Source organism: Pelophylax lessonae, assembly GCF_965119305.1.
Source record: "Pelophylax lessonae genome assembly, chromosome: 2".
In the NCBI taxonomy this organism is placed as follows: Eukaryota; Metazoa; Chordata; class Amphibia; order Anura; family Ranidae; genus Pelophylax; species Pelophylax lessonae.
In genome coordinates this window covers 91,429,241-91,450,938 of record NC_138769.1, presented here as the reverse complement: position 1 = coordinate 91,450,938, position 21,698 = coordinate 91,429,241, and positions in this window count along the sequence as shown.

The window sequence follows — 21,698 nt, the reverse complement described above, 5'->3', positions numbered from 1 at the left end:
ATTTCTCCAGCAATCACTGCATTTCTTCTTGAGTGCGGATCTCCAAAACCCGGCCTGCCCCCTTTTTATAATATGGGGAGTATAGACTTGGCCCAAAAAGCCTGTCCAGAGGACACAACATTAACTCCTTCCCAGCCTGCGTCAGTCACTGTCTAATTACAAACCAAAAGCAACCTGCCTACACCCTTTCCTGGAAGTACTGGGTATTTTACTCACTTCTGGAAGCTGAACAGATAAAAGTGAAGTAAAGACGTGCTGCTGTGCAGGAAAAATTAGAGCAAACCTGATGCTTTGTCTGGCATGGGAAATTGCTTTAACGACTTCCCAGTGTCCTTAACAAAATATATAGATCGTTTACCCTTAGCTAGTGCTGTTGACTGTTTGCCTCATTTTTTCCTGTATGGAGAATGAGGGTTAAACAGAAAAACAATATCTCAAGCCCCTACATAGTCTGTGCTAGGCATTCTCCACAGCTTACACTATCAATTTACCTATGCAAAATTCACTTTCAATTGTCAACAATATCTGGTCAAGTTACACACTGAATGACATGACCCTCCACCCCAATGTGACAGATCTTGGGCCTAGTAATTGGCTGCACAAGCCCCAGCATTGCATATTAGAAAGGCTGGTTGCATGATTCTCCAAAGCTGGACATACCGGAAATTTTATACAACAGGGGTGTTACGTGGAGTTGCAAAGAAGTACTGGTAAAGGTAAGTAGCGGTATCATTGGGTACTGATACATCAACACATGGTTGAGAGGGCTTTTTTCAGGCAAGTTTGCTATCACTTGGGGCTGGGTCATGGCCTTCATTTAATCACTAGAATTCCCATACGAGTATTAGTTCATTGTCTTACTGCCTTTTCCCAGCACTCTCAATTGGTTGCAGTTGAATTTCCCCCCCTGCATATGTTCTTCATAAACCCATCTCCCCATTGCAAAACTACTAGACTTACTCTTGGCATAGTTTTAATATTATTTGATAACTATAGGGCGGGAGGTTAAAGGGTCAGTTTACTCCAAACTGATTTTTCAGTTTTTGGTAGTTGCTGGAGAGTTGAAACACCTGACAATTTCTGTTCCAATAGTTTTTATTACAAATTTAAAGCAGCATACAGAAGTTTATACTTAAACAATTGTCAGGGAGTTATCCGAACAAGGATGCAGCTTCCAATATGATCAGAGACCCTGACCTTATAAACATAGAAAAACTAAATAAAAACATTTTTAGGCCCAACATTCCAGATCTACTCATTAGCATGACTCATTGGCATGTCTAAAGCCCCGTACACACGATAAGATTATGGAACGATCTGTCGTCCGTTTTTTGTGGGTAAGAAAATCTGAAGGGAAAATTCGTCCGACGACCGATCTGCCGATTTTCGGATTGTTAGTATGGTGCTTTCGACAGCTGACTCCGACTTTTCGGCCGAAAAAATCCTGATGTGCAGGCTATAAAATTTTTGTCGTCCGTAATACATCGTCCGATTTTCGTCTCATTAGTACAGATTTCGACGGAAAAAAATCCTAAGAGCAAGACTAGGCATGCTTGGAGACGAAAGAACACATACAAAGTAATCCAACACATGACATCACTTCTGAAGTAGAATTCTGTCGTATGGGAAAATTCGTATGAAAATAACCTCCCCACTTTCCACATCAGATTAGCATGCCACAAAAAACGGACGACAAATCGTTCGATAATCTTATCGTGTGTACGGGGCTTAAGGCTATGAGCCAATATATCTCAGCAACTAGGCACTAAGAAACAAAGAATGAAAAATATAAGAGTTCTTAGATACTTTGGGATCTCCTCCGGCAGGTCAGTAAACAGCACTGTTTTGGCACCTCTGGGAACATTCTGTCCAGTCACTAAATAGGTCAGGTTGAACATCCTGATTAAGGATGATCGATTTTTTGAAAAGTTCGGTTCGACCAGAACACCCGAATTTCAGGAAAGTTCGGTACGGATTCCAGAACCCAATTGAAATCAATGGGACCCGAACTTCTGGAATCAAAAAACACCATTTTGAAGCCCTAAAACCCAATAAATGCCCTAAAAAGTGCCTAGGGTTCTGAGTCATGCCCCATTAACTATTAATCACACAAAGTTCTTAAAAATTGTCATTTTTGATAAAAAAGCCAATTATTGAAAAGATTTAAAAAAAAGAGAGATTTTTTGATTTTTGGATTTAGTATCTGGGGGGTCTAAAAGGTGTGCATGTGAAGTTTCAGCTCTGTAGCATGTCCAGAACCATGAAAAAAAAAAGATAATTTTTCAGTAGAACAGGGATGTGGGTCGGGACCCTCCTTTAACTTTAACACCTATATGATCTTTTTTTCTGGTTCTGGACATGCTACAGAGCTGAAACTTCACAGGTACACCTTTTAGACCCCCCAGACACAAAATCACACAAAAAAAAGTTCTTAAAAATTGTAATTTTTGATAAAAAGCCAATTATTGAAAAATTAAAAAAAAAAAAAAAAAAGAGATTTTTTGATTTTTACTTTGGATTTAGTATCTGGTGGGTCTAAAAAGTGTACATGTGAAGTTTCAGCTCTGTAGCATGTCCAGAACCATAAAAAAAAGATTGTTTGTATTAGAAAACTTTCAGCACAGGAGGTTGGCTCCGCTGCTGTAACACCTTGCCGGTTTAATAGAAGGCATTTTTTTGTGTTCTTTGCAGTCAGGAAAAACATCTGAACTTGTGTATAGTGGTACTGTGCACAAGTTCTGATGTTTTGCCTGCCTCCAAAAACCCCCAAAAAATGCCAGCAAAAACACACCTGGGCATTTTTTTTTTTGACGCTAGCATTTTTTTTGGCATTTTTTTGGGGTTCTTTTGAGGCAGGCAAAACATCTGAACTTGTGTATAGTGGTGTATATACACACATCCATATATTTCTATACACACCTAGACATATATAGGTGTGATAGTAGCAGAAATATATGCTTGCGCTAATGAAATCATTTACAGTAATATATTTCTGCTACTATCACACCTATATATGTCTAGGTGTGTATATAAATATATGTATGTGTGTATATATACCACTATACACAAGTTCAGATGTTTTGCCTGCCTCAAAAGAACCCCAAAAAATGCCAAAAAAACGCTAGCGTAAAAAAAAAAAATGCCCAGGTGTGTTTTTGCTGGCATTTTTTGGGGGTTTTTGGAGGCAGGCAAAACATCAGAACTTGTGCACAGTACCACTATACACAAGTTCAGATGTTTTTCCTGACTGCAAAGAACCCAAAAAAATGCCTTCTATTAAACCGGCAAGGTGTTACAGCTGAAAGTTTTCTAATACAAACAATCTTTTTTTTCTGGTTCTGGACATGCTACAGAGCTGAAACTTCACATGTACACCTTTTAGACCACCCCAGATCTGAAATCCAAAGTAAAATATCAAAAAATCTTTTTTTTTTTTTTTCAATAATTGGCTTTTTTATCAAAAATTACAATTTTTAAGAACTTTTTTTGTGTGATTTTGTGTCTGGGGGGGGGGGGTCTAAAAGGTGTACCTGTGAAGTTTCAGCTCTGTTTGTATTAGAAAACTTTCAGCACAGGAATATGGCTTCTCTGCTGTAACACCTTGCCGGTTTCAAAGCAGGCATTTTTTTGGGTTCTTTGCAGTCAGGAAAAACATCTGAACTTGTGTATAGTGGTACTGTGCACAAGTTCAGATGTTTTGCCTGCCTCCAAAACCCCCCAAAAAATGCCAGCAAAAACACACCTGGGCATTTTTTTTTTTTTACGCTAGCGTTTTTTTGGCATTTTTTTGGGTTCTTTTGAGGCAGGCAAAACATCTGAACATGTGTATAGGGGGTATATATACACATATATGTCTGAATATATACCCCTAGACATATATAGGTGTGATAGTAGCAGAAATATATTACTGTAAATGATTTCATTAGCGCAAGCATTTATTTCAGCTACTATCACACCTATATATGTCTAGGGGTATATATTCAGACATATATGTCTATATATACCCCCTATACCCCCCTATTTCCCGGACACCGAACCCCATTGAAGTCAATGGGGACCCAAACTTTCAGGCACTAATATGGCTCTAAAACACCAATGGAAAGGGCTAGAGTGCTGCAAATGGCAGCAAAACGTAGTTAAGAGCATGGCAAGTGCTCTGCAAACAAATGTGGATAGGGAAATAACTTAAAACAACAAAAAAAACCTGAAAAATAAAGCAATGTTCTTCATCTCTGAAGGACGAGGCCCATATGGAGTAGGAGGGAGGTTGAGGTGGTGGTGGATGTGGCGGTGTCATAGGCGTGCGCACAAGGTGTGCCGGGTGTACCTGGGCACACCCTAATCACCAAGGGCTCACACTGAGGAGGAAGGGTGCAGTCATGCATGCCTAATTCAACATGGGATGCTGTCTCTGAAGCCCATAAACACATCCATGCATCGGTAACCGTCCCTCCTTGTCCGGCCTTCGTGCTGTGTGGGGAGGTTCTGAGGGAGCTGCCTGGGGAAGCGAGCATAGAAGCCAGACTTCTGTATTTACAAGTGACAGAAGAGCGGTAACAGTGAATATGGCCAACCTGGGGCCTATATTAAGGTAGGGGCCTGGAGGTGCAGCTCCAATAGCCCCTATGTTAATCTGGCCCTGAGGAGGAGGACGAGGTAGCCAACACTGCTTCTTTTCACAAATTTTAAATGAGGGTACACCCCAAAAGAGTGAGAAAGAGCAAAAATAGAACAATGGCTGGGTAAGGTCGGTATCCATCGCTATTCTGCACAAGGTACGGAAAAGTCCCATGGGATCCATGCCTGGTTCATTTTAATGAACGTGAGCTTGTCCACATTGTCTCTGGACAGGCGGCTGCGCTTGTCTGTGATAACGCACCCAGCTGTGCTAAATACCCGTTCAGATAATACACTGGCTGCAGGGCACGCCAGCACCTCCAAGGCGTAAAGGGCAAGCTCAGGCCATGTGCCCAACTTGGAGACCCAGAAGTTGAAGGGGGCAGACCTGTCATTCAGTACGTCTAGGCGTGTGCACACATACTGCTCCACCATGTTGGTGAAATGCTGCCTCCTGCTAAGACGTTCCATATGAGCTGCTGGTGCTGCTGTTTGTTGTGGCTTGCTGACAAAGCTTTTCCACATTTCGGCCATGCTAACCCTGCCTTCTGAGGTGCTGGCGGTCCCCTGGTTGCGTTGGCGACCTCTTCCTCCTCCTCCTCCTCCACCTCGGCCTTGTGCTTCCACTGTGGCCCCGCTGTCAGGTGGGAATGCCAGCAGCATCTCGTCTACCAGTGTGCGCTTGTACTCGCGCATCTTGCGATCGCGCTCCAGTGAGTGAATTAAGGACGGTACGAGTGGAGTACTCAAAACAGCGCAACAAGCCACACAGGTCTCGCATGGAGGCCCAGTTATTGGTGGTGAAGTGGTGCTGTTCCGCAGAGCGACTCACGCGTGCGTGCTGCAGCTGAAACTCCACTATGGCCTGCTGCTGCTCACACAGTCTTTCCAGCATGTGCAAGGTGGAGTTCCACCTTGTGGGCACGTCACATATGAGGCGATGAGCGGGAAGGCCGAAGTTACGCTGCAGCGCTGACAGGCGAGCAGCAGCAGGGTGAGAACACCGAAAGTGCGCACAGACGGCCCGCACTTTCTGCAGCAGCTCTGACATATCGGGGTATTTTTTAAGGAACCTCTGCACCACCAAATTCAGCACATGCGCCAGGCAAGGGATGTGCGTCAAACCGGCTAGGCCCAGAGCTGCTATGAGATTTCGCCCGTTATCGCACACCACCAGGCCGGGCTTGAGGCTCGCTGGCAGCAACCACTCATTTGTCTGCTGTTCCATGCTCCTCCACAACTCCTGCGCGGTGTGTGGTTTTTCCCCCAAACAGGCAAGTTTTAAAACTGCCTGCTGTCGTTTACCCCTGGCCGTGCTGAAGTTGGTGGTGAAGGTGTTACGCTGTCCACCGCGGTATAGGATGAGGAAGCGGAGTAGGAGGAGTTAGGAACAGGAGGCAAACTGAAGCGCCCTGCAATCCTCGGTGGTGGAAGGACATGCGCCAAATTGCTATCCGCCTCAGGCCCATCCGCCACTGCATTTACCCAGTGTGCCGTTAGGGAGATATAACGCCCCTGACCGTGCTTACTGGTCCACGTATCGGTAGTTAGGTGGACCTTGGCACAGATGGCGTTGCGCAGTGCACACCTGATTTTTTCCCCCACTTGGTTGTGCAGGGAAGGGATGGCTTGCCTGGAAAAGTAGTGGCGGCTGGGCACGACGTACTGTGGGACAGCCACAGACATAAGGTTTTTAAAACTCTGCGTCTCCACCAGACGGAATGACAGCATTTCAAAGGCCAAGAATTTTGAAATGCTGGCATTCAGGGCCAGGGATCGCGGGTGGGTAGGGGGGTACTTCCTCTTCCTCTCAAGTGTTTGGGAGATGGAAAGCTGAACGCTTCCACGGGACATTGTGGAGATGGTTGGTGACCCAGGTGGTGGTGTTGCTGACAGATCGTCTGTTTGTGGGGTGGCAGGTGCCGGTATCACTACAGATGTGGCTGGAGCGGCCGAGACTGCAGCAGAAGAGGAAGCAGGATGAGCCAGAGACGTTTCTTGGTTTTGAAGGTGTCTACTCCACTGCAGCTCGTGCTTTGCACTTAGATGCCTGATCATGCAGGTTGTGCTCAGGTTGAGAAGGTTTATGCCTCGCTTCAGGCTCTGATTGCACAGGGTGCAAACCACTCGTGTCCTGTCATCAGCACATTTTCTAAAGAACTTCCACGCTAGAGAACTCCTTTGAGCTGGCTTTGGTGCGCTCGTTCCCTTGCTGCGTTGGGCAGTAGCAGGCGTAGTGTCTAGGGCACGGCCGCTTCGCTTCTGCACCCTGCTCCCTCTTCTGCTGTGCTGGTGGCTCTGTGCGACCACCGCCTCTTCCTCCAAACTACTCAGGTCACCTGCATGACGTTCATTCCATGTGGGGTCGAGGACCTCATCGTCCTCCACATCATCTTCCACCCAGTCTTCACCCCTGCCCTCCTTGTCTGTCTCCACAATTCTGAGTGCAGCAGCAGTTGGCACCTGCGTTTCGTCATCATCGGAGACGTGCTGCGATGGTCCTTGCATGTACTCATCTTGAGAAATAAGTGGTTGGGCATCGCTGCACTCAATCTCTTCCACTTCTGGGGCAGGTCTAGGTGGATGGCCCTGGGAAACCCTGCTGACAGAGTCCTCAAAAAGAAGGAGAGACTGCTGTATGGCTTGGGGTTCAGACTGCTTGCCTGATTTGCAAGGGGGTGAGGTGAAAGATGGTTGGACATCGGCTGCAGGTGCCAACTCTGACCTTTCTGCAGTAGACTGGGTGGGAGACAATGTGAAGGAACTGGAGGCACTGTCAGCAGCAAACCAATCTACTATCGCCTCTACTTCTTCTGGCCTCATCACTTCTAGAGGCGTATGATGCCCTACCAAATACTGATGCAGGTTCTGTCGCCTACTAACACTTGAGGAAGGTGTTTCACTTGTGCGTGTAGCTGGCACAGATCGACCACGTCCTCTCCTTGCAACAGGAGCTCTACCAGCAGCACCACGACCCAGGCCACGGCCCCTATTTGACGGTCTCCTCATATTTCTGTAATTTAAGATCTTGCCCTAGAAAGGTGTTTATTGAATAGCGGAACAAAACAACAACAGTATCGCACGGGTGTATCTCACAGTCAAATATGCAAACTATGCCGCAATTTAATGTTTTTTACCCCAAAAGGGTTTATATTGAATAGCGGAATAGGAAAAAGGATAAAAAACGGTGTATCTCACACGTACAAACACAGACTAGGCCCCGATTAAAATTTTTTGTACCCTAAAGGGAGGATGAGGAAGAGGAGTAGGAGGAGTTGGGAACAGGAGGCAAACTGAAGCGCCCTGCAATCCTTGGCGGTTGAAGGAAATGCGCCAAACAAATTTAAAAGGTGTATCTCACACGTACCGATACAGACTACGCCGTAATTGAATTTTTTACACTCCAAAAGGGTGTATATTGAATAGCGGAATAGGAAAAATTTTACAAAACAGTGTATCTCACACGTACAAACACAAACTAGGCCCCGATTACAATTTTTTGTACCCTAAAGGCAGGATGAGGAAGAGAAGTAGGAGGAGTTGGGAACAGGAGGCAAACTGAAGCGCCCTGCAATCCTCAGCGGTAGAAGGAGATGCGCCAAACAAATTTAAAAAGGTGTATCTCACATGTACCGATACACACTATCCTGCAATTTAATTTTTTACACTCAAACAGGGTGTATATTGAATAGCGGAAAAGGACAAATTTTACAAAACGGTGTATCTCACACGTACAAACACAAACTAGGCCCCGATTACAATTTTTTGTACCCTAAAGGCAGGATGAGGAGTAGGAGGAGTTTGGAACAGGCAGGAGGCAGACTGAAGCACTCTCAAATCCTCGGCAGTATGAGATGCGCCCCAAAAATTGGAAAGGTGTATCTCACACGTACCAACACAGACTATCCCGCAATTTAATTGTTTATACCCAAAGGTTTTTATTGAATAGCGGAATAGAAAATATTATCAAAAAAAGTGTATGTATCTCACACGTACAGAACCACACTAGGCCCCAATTACTATTTTTTGTACCTCTAAAGGCAGGATGAGGAGTAGGAGGAGTACGGAACAGGCAGCACCCTCAAATCTTCAGAAGTATGAGATGCGCCCCAAAAATTGGAAAGGTGTATCTCACACGTACCAACACAGACTATCCCGCAATTTAATTGTTTTTACCCAAAGGTGTAGATTAAATAGCGGAATAGAAAATATTATCAAAAAAAGGTGTATGTATCTCACATGTACAGAACCTGACTAGGCCCCAATTACTATTTTTTGTACCCCTAAAGGCAGGATGAGGAGTAGGAGGAGTACGGAACAGGCAGCACCCTCAAATCTTCAGAAGTATGAGATGAACCCCAAAAATTGGAAAGGTGTATCTCACACTTACCAACACAGACTATCCCGCAATTTAATTGTTTATACCCAAAGGTTTTTATTGAATAGCGGAATAGAAAATATTATCAAAAAAAGTGTATGTATCTCACACGTACAGAACCACACTAGGCCCCAATAACTATTTTTTGTACCCCTAAAGGCAGGATGAGGAGTAGGAGGAGTACGGAACAGGCAGCACCCTCAACTCTTCAGAAGTATGAGATGAACCCCAAAAATTGGAAAGGTGTATCTCACACGTACCAACACAGACTATCCCGCAATTTAATTGTTTATACCCAAAGGTTTATATTGAATAGCGGAATAGAAAATATTATCAAAAAAAGTGTTTGTATCTCACACGTACAGAACCACACTAGGCCCCAATTACTATTTTTTGTACCCCTAAAGGCAGGATGAGGAGTAGGAGGAGTGCGGAACAGGCAGCACCCTCAAATCTTCAGAAGTATGAGATGAACCCCAAAAATTGGAAAGGTGTATCTCACACGTACCAACGCAGACTATCCCGCAATTTAATTGTTTATACCCAAAGGTTTTTATTGAATAGCGGAATAGAAAATATTATCAAAAAAAGTGTATGTATCTCACACGTACAGAACCACACTAGGCCCCAATTACTATTTTTTGTACCCCTAAAGGCAGGATGAGGAGTAGGAGAAGTACGGATCAGGCAGCACCCTCAAATCTTCAGAAGTATGAGATGAACCCCAAAAATTGGAAAGGTGTATCTCACACGTACCAACACAGACTATCCCGCAATTTAATTGTTTATACCCAAAGGTTTTTATTGAATAGCGGAATAGAAAATATTATCAAAAAAAGTGTATGTATCTCACGCGTACAGAACCACACTAGGCCCCAATTACTATTTTTTGTACCCCTAAAGGCAGGATGAGGAGTAGGAGGAGTACGGAACAGGCAGCACCCTCAAATCTTCAGAAGTATGAGATGAACCCCAAAAATTTGAAAGGTGTATCTCACACGTACCAACACAGACTATCCTGCAATTTAATTGTTTATACCCAAAGGTTTTTATTGAATAGCGGAATAGAAAATATTATCAAAAAAGTGTATGTATCTCACACGTACAGAACCACACCAGGCCCCAATTACTATTTTTTGTACCCCTAAAGGCAGGATGAGGAGTAGGAGGAGTACGGAACAGGCAGCACCCTCAAATCTTCAGAAGTATGAGATGAACCCCAAAAATTGGAAAGGTGTATCTCACACATACCAACACAGACTATCCCGCAATTTAATTGTTTATACCCAAAGGTTTTTATTGAATAGCGGAATAGAAAATATTATCAAAAAAAGTGTATGTATCTCACACGTACAGAACCACACTAGGCCCCAATTACTATTTTTTGTACCCCTAAAGGCAGGATGAGGAGTAGGAGGAGTACGGAACAGGCAGCACCCTCAAATCTTCAGAAGTATGAGATGCACCCCAAAAATTGGAAAGGTGTATCTCACACGTACCAACACAGACTATCCCGCAATTTAATTGTTTATACTCAAAGGTTTTTAGCACATGTGAACAGCAGTGTCTTATATCATTCAGCTCTGCTGCAGGCTATGGAGGGAAAAAAAAAATTCCCCTTCTAAGTGTAATTTTTAACTAGATTAGTACAGACTATGCCACAATTTAATTTTTTTAACCCAAGGCTGTATATTGAATAGTGGAATAGAAAAAAGTGTATGATTTTTGAAACCACTCAATAATAGCACATGTGAACACACACAGCAGTGTATTATCACAGTCAGCACAGCAGCACTGAAGGAAAAATGCTGCACACAGTGACTGATAGAAAAAGACTTTTCTCCCTCCTCCTCAGTGGGCAAAAAAGATTGTTTTCACTGCACCCCACACACAGCAAAATCGATGTGGACCAGCTCTGCTGCAGGCTATGGAGGGAAAAAAAATTCCCCTTTTTAAATTTTTAACTAGATTAGTACAGACTATGCCACAATTTAATTTTTTTAACCCAAGGGTGTATATTGAATAGTGGAATAGAAAAAAGTGTATAACTTTTGAAATCTCTCAATAATAGCACATGTGAACACTGAACACAGCAGTGTATGATCACAGTCAGCACAGCACAGCACTGAAGGGAAAACGCTGCACACAGTGACTGATAGAAAAAGACTTTTCTCCCTCCTCCTCAGTGGGCAAAAAAGATTGTGTTCACTGCACCCCACACACAGCAAAATCGATGTGGACCACTGACACCTGCCTATCTCCAGCCTCTCCCTAACAGGATTGATAAGATCAGTCACTGCAACCCCCCCCCCCCCCCCACACAGCAATATCGGTTGTAGAAAACTGACCCTAAAAATCAGCAGCCTCGCCCTAAAATGCCCTACAACTCGCCCTGCCTAACACACTCTGACCTGTCCCTCAATTCTATCCGGACACAAATGGTTTTTGCCTGTCTGTCCCTAATCAGCAGCCAGCACGTATGATGTGTGCTCTGTCCCTGAACTACACAGCGGCGCTGGCTCGAACTTACAAAAGACTTGGTCACATGCTTCAGATGGCCAATCACAGCTACTAATACATTTGTAGGCATGGCTGGGATGGCTTAAGGCACACCAGTTAAACGCTTGTTGATTGGCTGTTGAAAGCCCGCCATGAAAAGCGCGCCAATGCATACAAAATGACCGAACACGGATTTTTACCCGAATATACAGTAACGTTTTCGGGTCCGTGTTCGGGTAACAAAAATCCAATTATTCGGTAGGAACACGAATAATACAGTCCGTGTTCGCTCAACCCTATCCTTAAAGCCTAGTACACACGCAACGAATTTCCGCCGACCGGTCGTCCGTCTTTTGTCCAGAATCGTGTCTGTTGGTTGGAATGTGCTCTAGACTGCACTCGAATTTTCCCGCACGACAGAATTCTACTTCAGAAGTGATGTCACGTGTTGGTTTGCTTTCTTTGTGTTCTTTCTTCTCTGAGCATGCCTAGTCTTGCTCATAAGATTTTTCCCTGTCGAAATCTGTACTGACTGCACGAAAATCGGACGTGTTTTGACGGAGGACAAAAATTTTATAGCCTGCACACCAGAATTTTTTCGGCCGAAAAGTTGGAGTCGGTTGTCGGAAGCATCATACTAACAAGCCGAAAATCGGCGGATCGGTCGTCGGACGAAAATTCCAGGCCGAATTTCGACGCGTGTGTACAAGGCTTTAGGCTCAGACTTGAGAAGTTTGGCCTAATGTCCTAAATCTCAACAATTGACTGGAAGCATTTAATGGACAGCTGTACCACCCAACAGCCAAGTCAAATCAACCTAGTAATGTTGATTTATCTTAGCTGTCAACCATCCAGTATCACTAGAGTGTGACTCCTCCCCCTGTGATCATTGCAATATTTCCATAGGTCATACATTACACAGTATGCACTGTACTATACATTTTCCACTTCACAGTTACATGAGCTTATGTTTAGCCCCAGCTAGTAAACAATGATATATAACTCCAAAATATTCTTTTTGGCAATTTGTTTTCCTAGAGATGCCTCGTGGGAAGCGTGATAGATTCCGTCTCTTTATTTAATTACCTGCAGCTGGGCTTTTCTTTGTTGTGAATGACCAGCCCGGCCAGGTGCTTTCCCTTCTAAATCTCCGTGATGACTCTCTGGAGTTTAATTGTCACTGGCTGTAAGCGAAAAGGCTTGTTGCCATAAATCAGCGTATTGACTATGAAGGCACGCCATCGGACTGACCAAAGAAAATCACATTCATTATTCAGATTGGAGTTATTTTCTCTAATAAATCATGATTGTTGATTTAATTGTATCAGCCTGGAATGAGGAACTGCTGTAATATATTAGAAGCGACTGTTATAGACTTGTGTTATGGACTTGTGTGATTACACCAAACCCCCAGAGTTTGATTGCTTGAACCTTCTAATAATTCATCATTATTAATGATAAGTTGTTGATTTGAACTGTTCCAATCATATTTAGCATTACTAAAAACAATGTCTTATATAAGAACCTGGCTGGTTATGCTAGTACTTTGACAAAGGGAAACAAAAGCTGCTTGATTGACTTTGGTGGGAATTCCAATCGGGGAACTCCAAATTTTTGAGGTTCATGACTTTTTAAAAAGTTTAGCCAAACTACAATGGGTCAAACTTTTGAGAGGATCACTCATCTCTACTGGAATGCAGACACATCTAAGTGCATAGAACCAAATGAAACAGCATCAGTTGGATAGCAGTATAATTTTATCCAGGTACCTGGAGACATATCCATCAGACGAGAACCCTCTTTTGTTGCCCAGTGCCCCAGTGGTCTTCAGATAGCTTCTCTCCAATAGAGATGAGCTAACTTCAGTTGTATTTCTAAAAATGTATGACTATCTGAATGTAACGAAAGTGGAAATCTAAGCCAGGCACCAAAAAAGTGTGTATTGCAGAAAATTATGCAAAATGATGCAGAATAATTTACAAAGCTCCCTGTTTGATGATATGATGGGGCCACAAACCAGCCTGGGTCACTTCCATTACAAATTCTTCCATAGATACCAAGGTACAATAGTGGGACCTAATAGCTCTGGAAGTCAAGCTAACGGTGTTCAATTGAATTAGATAACAGGCAGAAACAGTCCTTGGAGCAGCCTTTGGTCTTTTTCTACCAGAAACTTTTTGGAAACCCCAACCTCCAAAAAAAAAAAAAAAAACACTGAAATTTGGTGCGAATTTGAAGTCATCCAAGGTTTTTAACATTTGAAAATTACAGTCACATAGCCAAGGCTGCTGATAATGGGGTAGCACAGTTCCTTCCGTACAGGGACCAGGCCTCCTAAGTACAACAGGGGGGCCCAGGCAGCTTTATGGTGCAGGCAGTTCAACAAAGCAGGGGTTGGGTTGGGGGGGGGGTGGCAGCACAATTGGCTCCCTTGTAGCATAGCCAGATTCTTACCCTCTCCCTCCTGTCAGATTTCAGCTGCTGCAGGTGGATCTGTTCCAGTATATGTGTTGTGTTTACTGGCCCATTCATTTATTTAAAGAACAAAGTGAGCAGTAAGGTTATGGGAGAAGGGGGTGACAGGGCCCTTCTGGGGGCCTGTCAGGTAGACTGTACAGGGCCCATGATTTCTAACAGCAGTCCAACATATAGCTGAAAATAAAAATGTTTATGCTTGTGTTAAAGTTTTATGAATTGAGCCTATGTCTCCTGATAGTACATAATAGCATAGCACATGAATTGTAATAATTAAGAGAAATGTGGACAATTACAGGGCTGTTTTATAATGTTAGGTTTACTTGGGAACTGGAAGAGAGTGTATTAACATGATGGCAACAACTGTTAGACCATAGGGGCCTTTCACCTCTGACTTTTACCTAAAAGAGTTGGTCTTAGACAAACAAAGGTCCCATGTTGATGTGGACAGGGGCCTCTTCCTGACTATCCCTGGGCAGTGGTTGTGGGAGTCTATGGGCGGGTGGCTTATCTGGAATCTGGAAATGTGTATGTGTGTTTTTTTTTTTTTTTTAACAGCGGTGTGGCATAATTAATAAATTAACACCTAAGTAAAGCCTTATAAGCGGAGGTGCGATTAATCTTTTTTTGCATAATTCTAATAATTCAAAATTGCCTAAATGTGACTGGTTCTCTTTAATATTTTTTTAAATGTTGTTATTAAATTCTCTAATACGCCTATAAATTGCTGGTAGTACTCCCAATAACGACAAGCTAGCAACTGATTGCTAGTTAAGAGCATGAGTTTGAGCCGAACATTTACCTGCTCAACCGTTTGCGAACACCAGAATTTGCAGGTTGTTCGCTCCGCCAAACACTCTGCAATGCACTACGTACTGCACAGTGAGTTCTGTGCCCTAATTGGGCAAAGTTTTGCCCAATCAGGGCGCAGTGTAAGCTGATTGTTAAGGAGCGGGGCTGGGAAGCTGGTCGCGGTGTCCTTACCAACTGATGAGTCATCAGCTGTCAATGGGTTTCCCCGCTACTTTGTAAAAAAAAAAGTGGCAATTAAAAAAAGAAGGGGGAAGAGCGAGCGCCCCTCCCTCCTGAACCATCCAAGGCCACATGCCCTCAACATGGGCTCTGCCCCCCCCCACCCCAAAGCATCTTTTCCCCATATTGATGTGGACAGGGGCCTCTTCCCGACTATCCTTGGGCTGTGGTTGTGGGGGTTTATGGGTGGGTGGCTTATCGGAATCTGGAAGCCCCCTTTAACAATCCCGCCCCCCCCCATGTGAATGGGTATGGGGTACATAGTATTTCCGCCCATTCACCAAAAAAGTGTACAAAAAAAAATAAAAACAGGAGACAAGTATTTGACAACTCATTTATTAAAAAATAAATAAAATAATGCCCCCCCCCCCCCCCCAATGTGATACCATCATCTATCACACTACCCACTGCACCACTGACCTGAAAAATAATTGAAAAAAAAAATGCTCCACCTTCTAGGACGACAACCCCGCTGAATCCCTCCCCCACGCTTTGACAGTTCTTATATCTTATATAATATAGGTAACGTCACCTGGTGGCCCCGCCGCCTTTTAACGTCATGGATCTGTGCATGCTGGGCCAGTGCCATCCCCATGCTGAGGGCATGTGGCCTGGTATGGATTATGAGGAAGGGGCCCATGATATTTTATTCTTTAATTTTTTAATAGCCCTGTGCTGGCAATTGCAACCGCAGATCTAATTAAAAGTGATTTGACTTCTTTTTTTTTTTTTATTTTTTTTTTATTTTTGCTGCAGCATGACCTATATATGCTACAGATGTAACACTTTGCAGACAGACTAAGGGGACCCCCCAGGCACTATAGTTAAAGGATGTTTTCATTTTAATTGTTGCAGGTTAGGCATCATTAAAATCACTGCTCCTGATAAAACAATTGTTTTTAAAAAAAATGTGTTGCATTGATCCATGTCCCCCAGGGCAGTACCGAGACACCCATACCCCTTTTATGGCCAGTTACTTGCATATAAGCCTTCAAAATGAGCACTTTTGATTTTTCCTGTTCAACTTCCATGGGGTTCACTGTTTGAGTTAGAATTTTCCGTTTGGCCTATTTTGACTAGTTACAAGGAATTACTAAAATTAAGACCCATAGCAACTAATTTGAATTTATACAGATGTTAGTCATGGGTAGGGTTGAGCGGACACCTAGATGTCCGTGTTCGACGGGTTCGGCCGAACTTTAAAAAAAAGTCCGGGTCCGTGTCCCGGACTTTTACCGAACTTTTCCCGGACACCGAACCCCATTGAAGTCAATGGGGACCCGAACTTTAAGGCACTAAAATGGCTCTAAAACACCAAAGGAAAGGGCTAGAGTGCTGCAAATGGCAGCAAAACGTAATTAAGAGCATGGCAAGTGCTCTGCAAACAAATGTGGATAGGGAAATAACTTAAAACAACAAAAAAAAACAGAAAAATAAAACAATGTTCTTCTTCATCTCTGAAGGACGAGGCCCATATGGAGTAGGAGGGAGGTTGAGGTGGTGGTGGATGTGGCGGTGACATAGGCGTGCGCACAGGGTGTGCTGGGTGTGCCTGGGCACACCCTAATCACCTAGGGCACATAGCATTGCCAGTGAGGAGATGGGAAAGATCTCCCTGGGACCTGCTCTGCTCTATTTCTCCTTGCCTACAGGTACATGGCCCCGATACATTACTCTCCCTGCTGGCAAACACATGCATGTGTATTTCAACTTTGGGGTGCACACCTTAATGCAATAGGCTGCGCACACCTATGGGCGGTGTAGGTGGAAGCGGCGGTGGAGGAGGACCAGGGCCGGATTAACAGCATCATGGGCTTGGTGCTGAGGATTTTGAAGGGCCTTAGGGCCGTGCCTTGCCATGCACCCAGAGGAGGAAGGGTGCAGCCATGCATGCCTAATTCAACATGGGATGCTGTCTCTGAAGCCCATAAACACATCCATGCATCGCCAACTGTCCCTCCTTGTCCGGCCTTCACGCTGTGTGGGGAGGTTCTGAGGGTGCTGCCTGGGGAAGCGAGCATAGAAGCCAGACTTCTGTGTTTACAAGTGACAGAAGAGCGGTAACAGTGAATATGGCCAACCCGGGGCCTATATAAAAGGTAGGGGCCTGGAGCTGCAGCTCCAATAGACCCTACATTAATCTGGCCCTGAGGAGGAGGACGAGGTAGCCAACACTGCTTCTTTTCACAAATTTTAAATGAGGGTACACCCCAAAAGAGTGAGAAAGAGCAAAAATGGAACAATGGGTGGGTAAGGTCGGTATCCATTGCTATTCTGCATAAGGTACGGAAAAGTCCCGTGGGATCCATGCCTGGTTCATTTTAATGAACGTGAGCTTGTCCACATTGTCTCTGGACAGGCGGCTGCGCTTGTCTGTTATAACGCCCCCAGCCGTGCTAAATACCCGTTCAGATAATACACTGGCTGCAGGGCACGCCAGCACCTCCAAGGCGTAAAGGGCAAGCTCAGGCCATGTGCCCAATTTGGAGACCCAGAAGTTGAAGGGGGCAGACCCGTCATTCACTACATGTAGGCGTGTGCACACATACTGCTCCACCATGTTGGTAAAATGCTGCCTCCTGCTAAGACGTTCCATCTGAGCTGCTGGTGCTGCTGTTTGTTGTGGCGTGCTGACAAAGCTTTTCCACATTTCGGCCATGCTAACCCTGCCTTCTGAGGTGCTGGCGGTGCCCTGGTTGCGTTGGCGACCTCCTCCTCCTCCTCCTCTGCCTTGTGCTTCCACTGTGGCCCCGCTGTCAGATGGGAATGCCAGCAGCATGGCGTCTACCAGCGTGCGCTTGTACTCGCGCATCTTGCGATCGCGCTCCAGTGAGTGAATTAAGGACGGTACGTTGTCCTTGTAACGGGGATCCAGCAGCGTGGCCACCCAGTAATCAGCACAAGTTAGAATGTGGGCAACTCGGCGGTCGTTGTGGAGACACTGCAGCATGTAATCGCTCATGTGTGCCAGGCTGCCCAGAGGCAACGAAAGGCTGTCCTCTGTGGGAGGTGTATGGTCCGTGTCCTCTGTATCCCCCCAGCCACGCACCAGTGATGGCCATGAGCTGGCCTGGGTGCCACCCTGCTGTGAACATGGTTCCATCTCCTCCTCCAGCTCCTCCTCCTCCTCATCCTCCTCATCCTCCAGAACTGTGCCCCTGCTGGACAATTGCGTCCCTGGCGTTTGCGTGTGCAGGAACCCACCCTCGGAGCCCCTTGCGAATGACTGCCCTGAAAGCCTTGGAAATGTTACCTCTTCATCCTCCTCCTCCTCCTCATCCTGTGCCACATCCTCTTCCATCATCGCCCGAATTGTTTTTTCAAGGAGGCATAGAAGTGGGATAGTTAAGCTGAGAACGGCGTCATTGCCACTGGCCATGTTGGTGGAGTACTCAAAACAGCGCAACAAGGCACACAGGTCTCGCATGGAGGCCCAGTTATTGGTGGTGAAGTGGTGCTGTTCCGCAGAGCGACTCACGCGTGCGTGCTGCAGCTGAAACTCCACTATGGCCTGCTGCTGCTCGCACAGTCTTTCCAGCATGTGCAAGGTGGAGTTCCACCTTGTGGGCACGTCACATATGAGGCGGTGAGCGGGAAGGCCGAAGTTACGCTGCAGCGCTGCCAGGCGAGCAGCAGCAGGGTGAGAACGCCGAAAGTGCGCACAAACGGCCCGCACTTTCTGCAGCAGCTCTGACATATCGGGGTAGTTTTTAAGGAACCTCTGCACCACCAAATTCAGCACATGCGCCAGGCAAGGGATGTGCGTCAAACCGGCTAGGCCCAGAGCTGCTATGAGATTTCGCCCGTTATCGCACACCACCAGGCCGGGCTTGAGGCTCGCTGGCAGCAACCACTCATTTGTCTGCTGTTCCATGCTCCTCCACAACTCCTGCGCGGTGTGTGGTTTGTCCCCCAAACAGGCAAGTTGTAAAACTGCCTGCTGTCGTTTACCCCTGGCCGTGCTGAAGTTGGTGGTGAAGGTGTTACGCTGTCCGGATGAGGAGGCGGTAGAGGATGAGGAAGCGGAGTAGGAGGAGTTAGGAACAGGAGGCAAACTGAAGCGCCCTGCAATCCTCGGTGGTGGAAGGACATGCGCCAAATTGCTATCCGCCTCAGGCCCATCCGCCACTGCATTTACCCAGTGTGCCGTTAGGGAGATATAACGCCCCTGACCGTGCTTACTGGTCCACGTATCCGTAGTTAGGTGGACCTTGGCACAGATGGCGTTGCGCAGTGCACACCTGATTTTTTCCCCCACTTGGTTGTGCAGGGAAGGGATGGCTTGCCTGGAAAAGTAGTGGCGGCTGGGCACGACGTACTGTGGGACAGCCACCGACATAAGGTTTTTAAAACTGTGCGTCTCCACCAGACGGAATGACAGCATTTCAAAGGCCAATAATTTTGAAATGCTGGCATTCAGGGCCAGGGATCGCGGGTGGGTAGGGGGGTACTTCCTCTTCCTCTCAAGTGTTTGGGAGATGGAAAGCTGAACGCTTCCACGGGACATTGTGGAGATGGTTGTTGGTGACCCAGGTGGTGGTGTTGCTGACAGATCGTCTGTTTGCGGGGTGGCAGGTGCCGGTATCACTACAGATGTGGCTGGAGCGGCCGAGACTGCAGCAGAAGAGGAAGCAGGATGAGCCAGAGACGTTTCTTGGTTTTGAAGGTGTGTACTCCACTGCAGCTCGTGCTTTGCACTTAGATGCCTGATCATGCAGGTTGTGCTCAGGTTGAGAAGGTTCATGCCTCGCTTCAAGCTCTGATTGCACAGGGTGCAAACCACTCGTGTCCTGTCATCAGCACATTTTCTAAAGAACTTCCACGCTAGAGAACTCCTTTGAGCTGACTTTGGTGCGCTCGTTCCCTTGCTGCGTTGGGCAGTAGCGGGCGTAGTGTCTAGGGCACGGCCGCTCCGCTTCTGCACCCTGCTCCCTCTTCTGCTGTGCTGGTGGCTCTGTGCGACCACCGCCTCTTCCTCCAAACTACTCAGTTCACCTGCATGACGTTCATTCCATGTGGGGTCGAGGACCTCATCGTCCTCCACATCATCTTCCACCCAGTCTTCACCCCTGCCCTCCTTGTCGGTCTCCACAAAGCTGAACGCCGCAGCAGTTGGCACCTGCGTTTCGTCATCATCGGAGACGTGCTGCGATGATCCTTGCATGTACTCATCTTGAGGAATAAGTGGTTGGGCATCGCTGCACTCAATCTCTTCCACTTCTGGGGCAGGGCTAGGTGGATGGCCCTGGGAAACCCTGCTGACAGAGTCCTCAAAAAGAATAAGAGACTGCTGTATGGCTTGGGGCTCAGACTGCTGGCCTGATTTGCAAGGGGGTGAGGTGAAAGACGGTTGGACATTGGCTGCAGGTGCCAACTCTGACCTTTCTGCAGTAGACTGGGTGGGAGACAATGTGAAGGAACTGGAGGCACTGTCAGCAGCAAACCAATCTACTATCGCCTCAACTTGTTCTGGCCTCATCACTTCTAGGGGCGTTTGATGCCCTACCAAATACTGATGCAGGTTCTGTCGCCTACTCACACTTGAGGAAGGTGTTTCACTTGTGCGTGTAGCTGGCACAGATCGACCATGTCCTCTCCTTGCAACAGGAGCTCTACCAGCAGCACCACGACCCAGGCCACGGCCCTTATTTGACGGTCTCCTCATATTTCTGTAATTTAAGATCTTGCCCTAGAAAGGTTTTTATTGAATAGCGGAATAGAAAATATGATCCAAAAAAAGTGTATGTATATCACACGTACACAACCACACTAGGCCCCAATTACTATTGTTTGTACCCCTAAAAGGCTAGATGAGGAGTAGGGGGAGTATGGAACAGGCAGCACCCTCAAACCTTCAGAAGTATGAGATGAACCCCAACAACTTGGAAAGGTGGATCTCTCTCACACGTACCGACACAGACTATCCCGCAATTCAATTGATCCTCAAAGGTTTTTATTGAATAGCGGAATAGGAAATATGATCAAAAAAAGTGTATGTATCTCGCACGTACACAACCACACTAGGCCCCAATTACTATTGTTTGTACCCCTAAAAGGCTAGATGAGGAGTAGGGGGGGTATGGAACAGGCAGCACCCTCAAACCTTCAGAAGTATGAGATGAACCCCAACAACTTGGAAAGGTGGATCTCTCTCACACGTACCGACACAGACTATCCCGCAATTCAATTGATCCCCAAAGGTTTTTATTGAATAGCGGAATAGGAAATATGATCAAAAAAAGTGTATGTATCTCACACGTACAGAAACACACTAGGCCCCAATTACTATTGTTTGTACACCTAAAAGGATGGATGAGGAGGAGGAGGAGTATGGAACAGGCAGCACCCTCAAAGCTTCAGAAGTATGAGATGAACCCCAAAAACTTGGAAAGGTGGATCTCACACGTACCGACACAGACTATTCCGCAATTTAATTGATCCCCAAAGGTTTTTATTGAATAGCGGAATAGGAAATATGATCAAAAAATGTGTATGTATCTCACACGTACAGAAGCACACTAGGCCCCAATTACTATTGTTTGTACACCTAAAAGGATGGATGAGGAGGAGGAGGAGTATGGAACAGGCAGCACCCTCAAAGCTTCAGAAGTATGAGATGAACCCCAAAAACTTGGAAAGGTGGATCTCACACGTACCGACACAGACTATCCCGCAATTTAATTGATCCCCAAAGGTT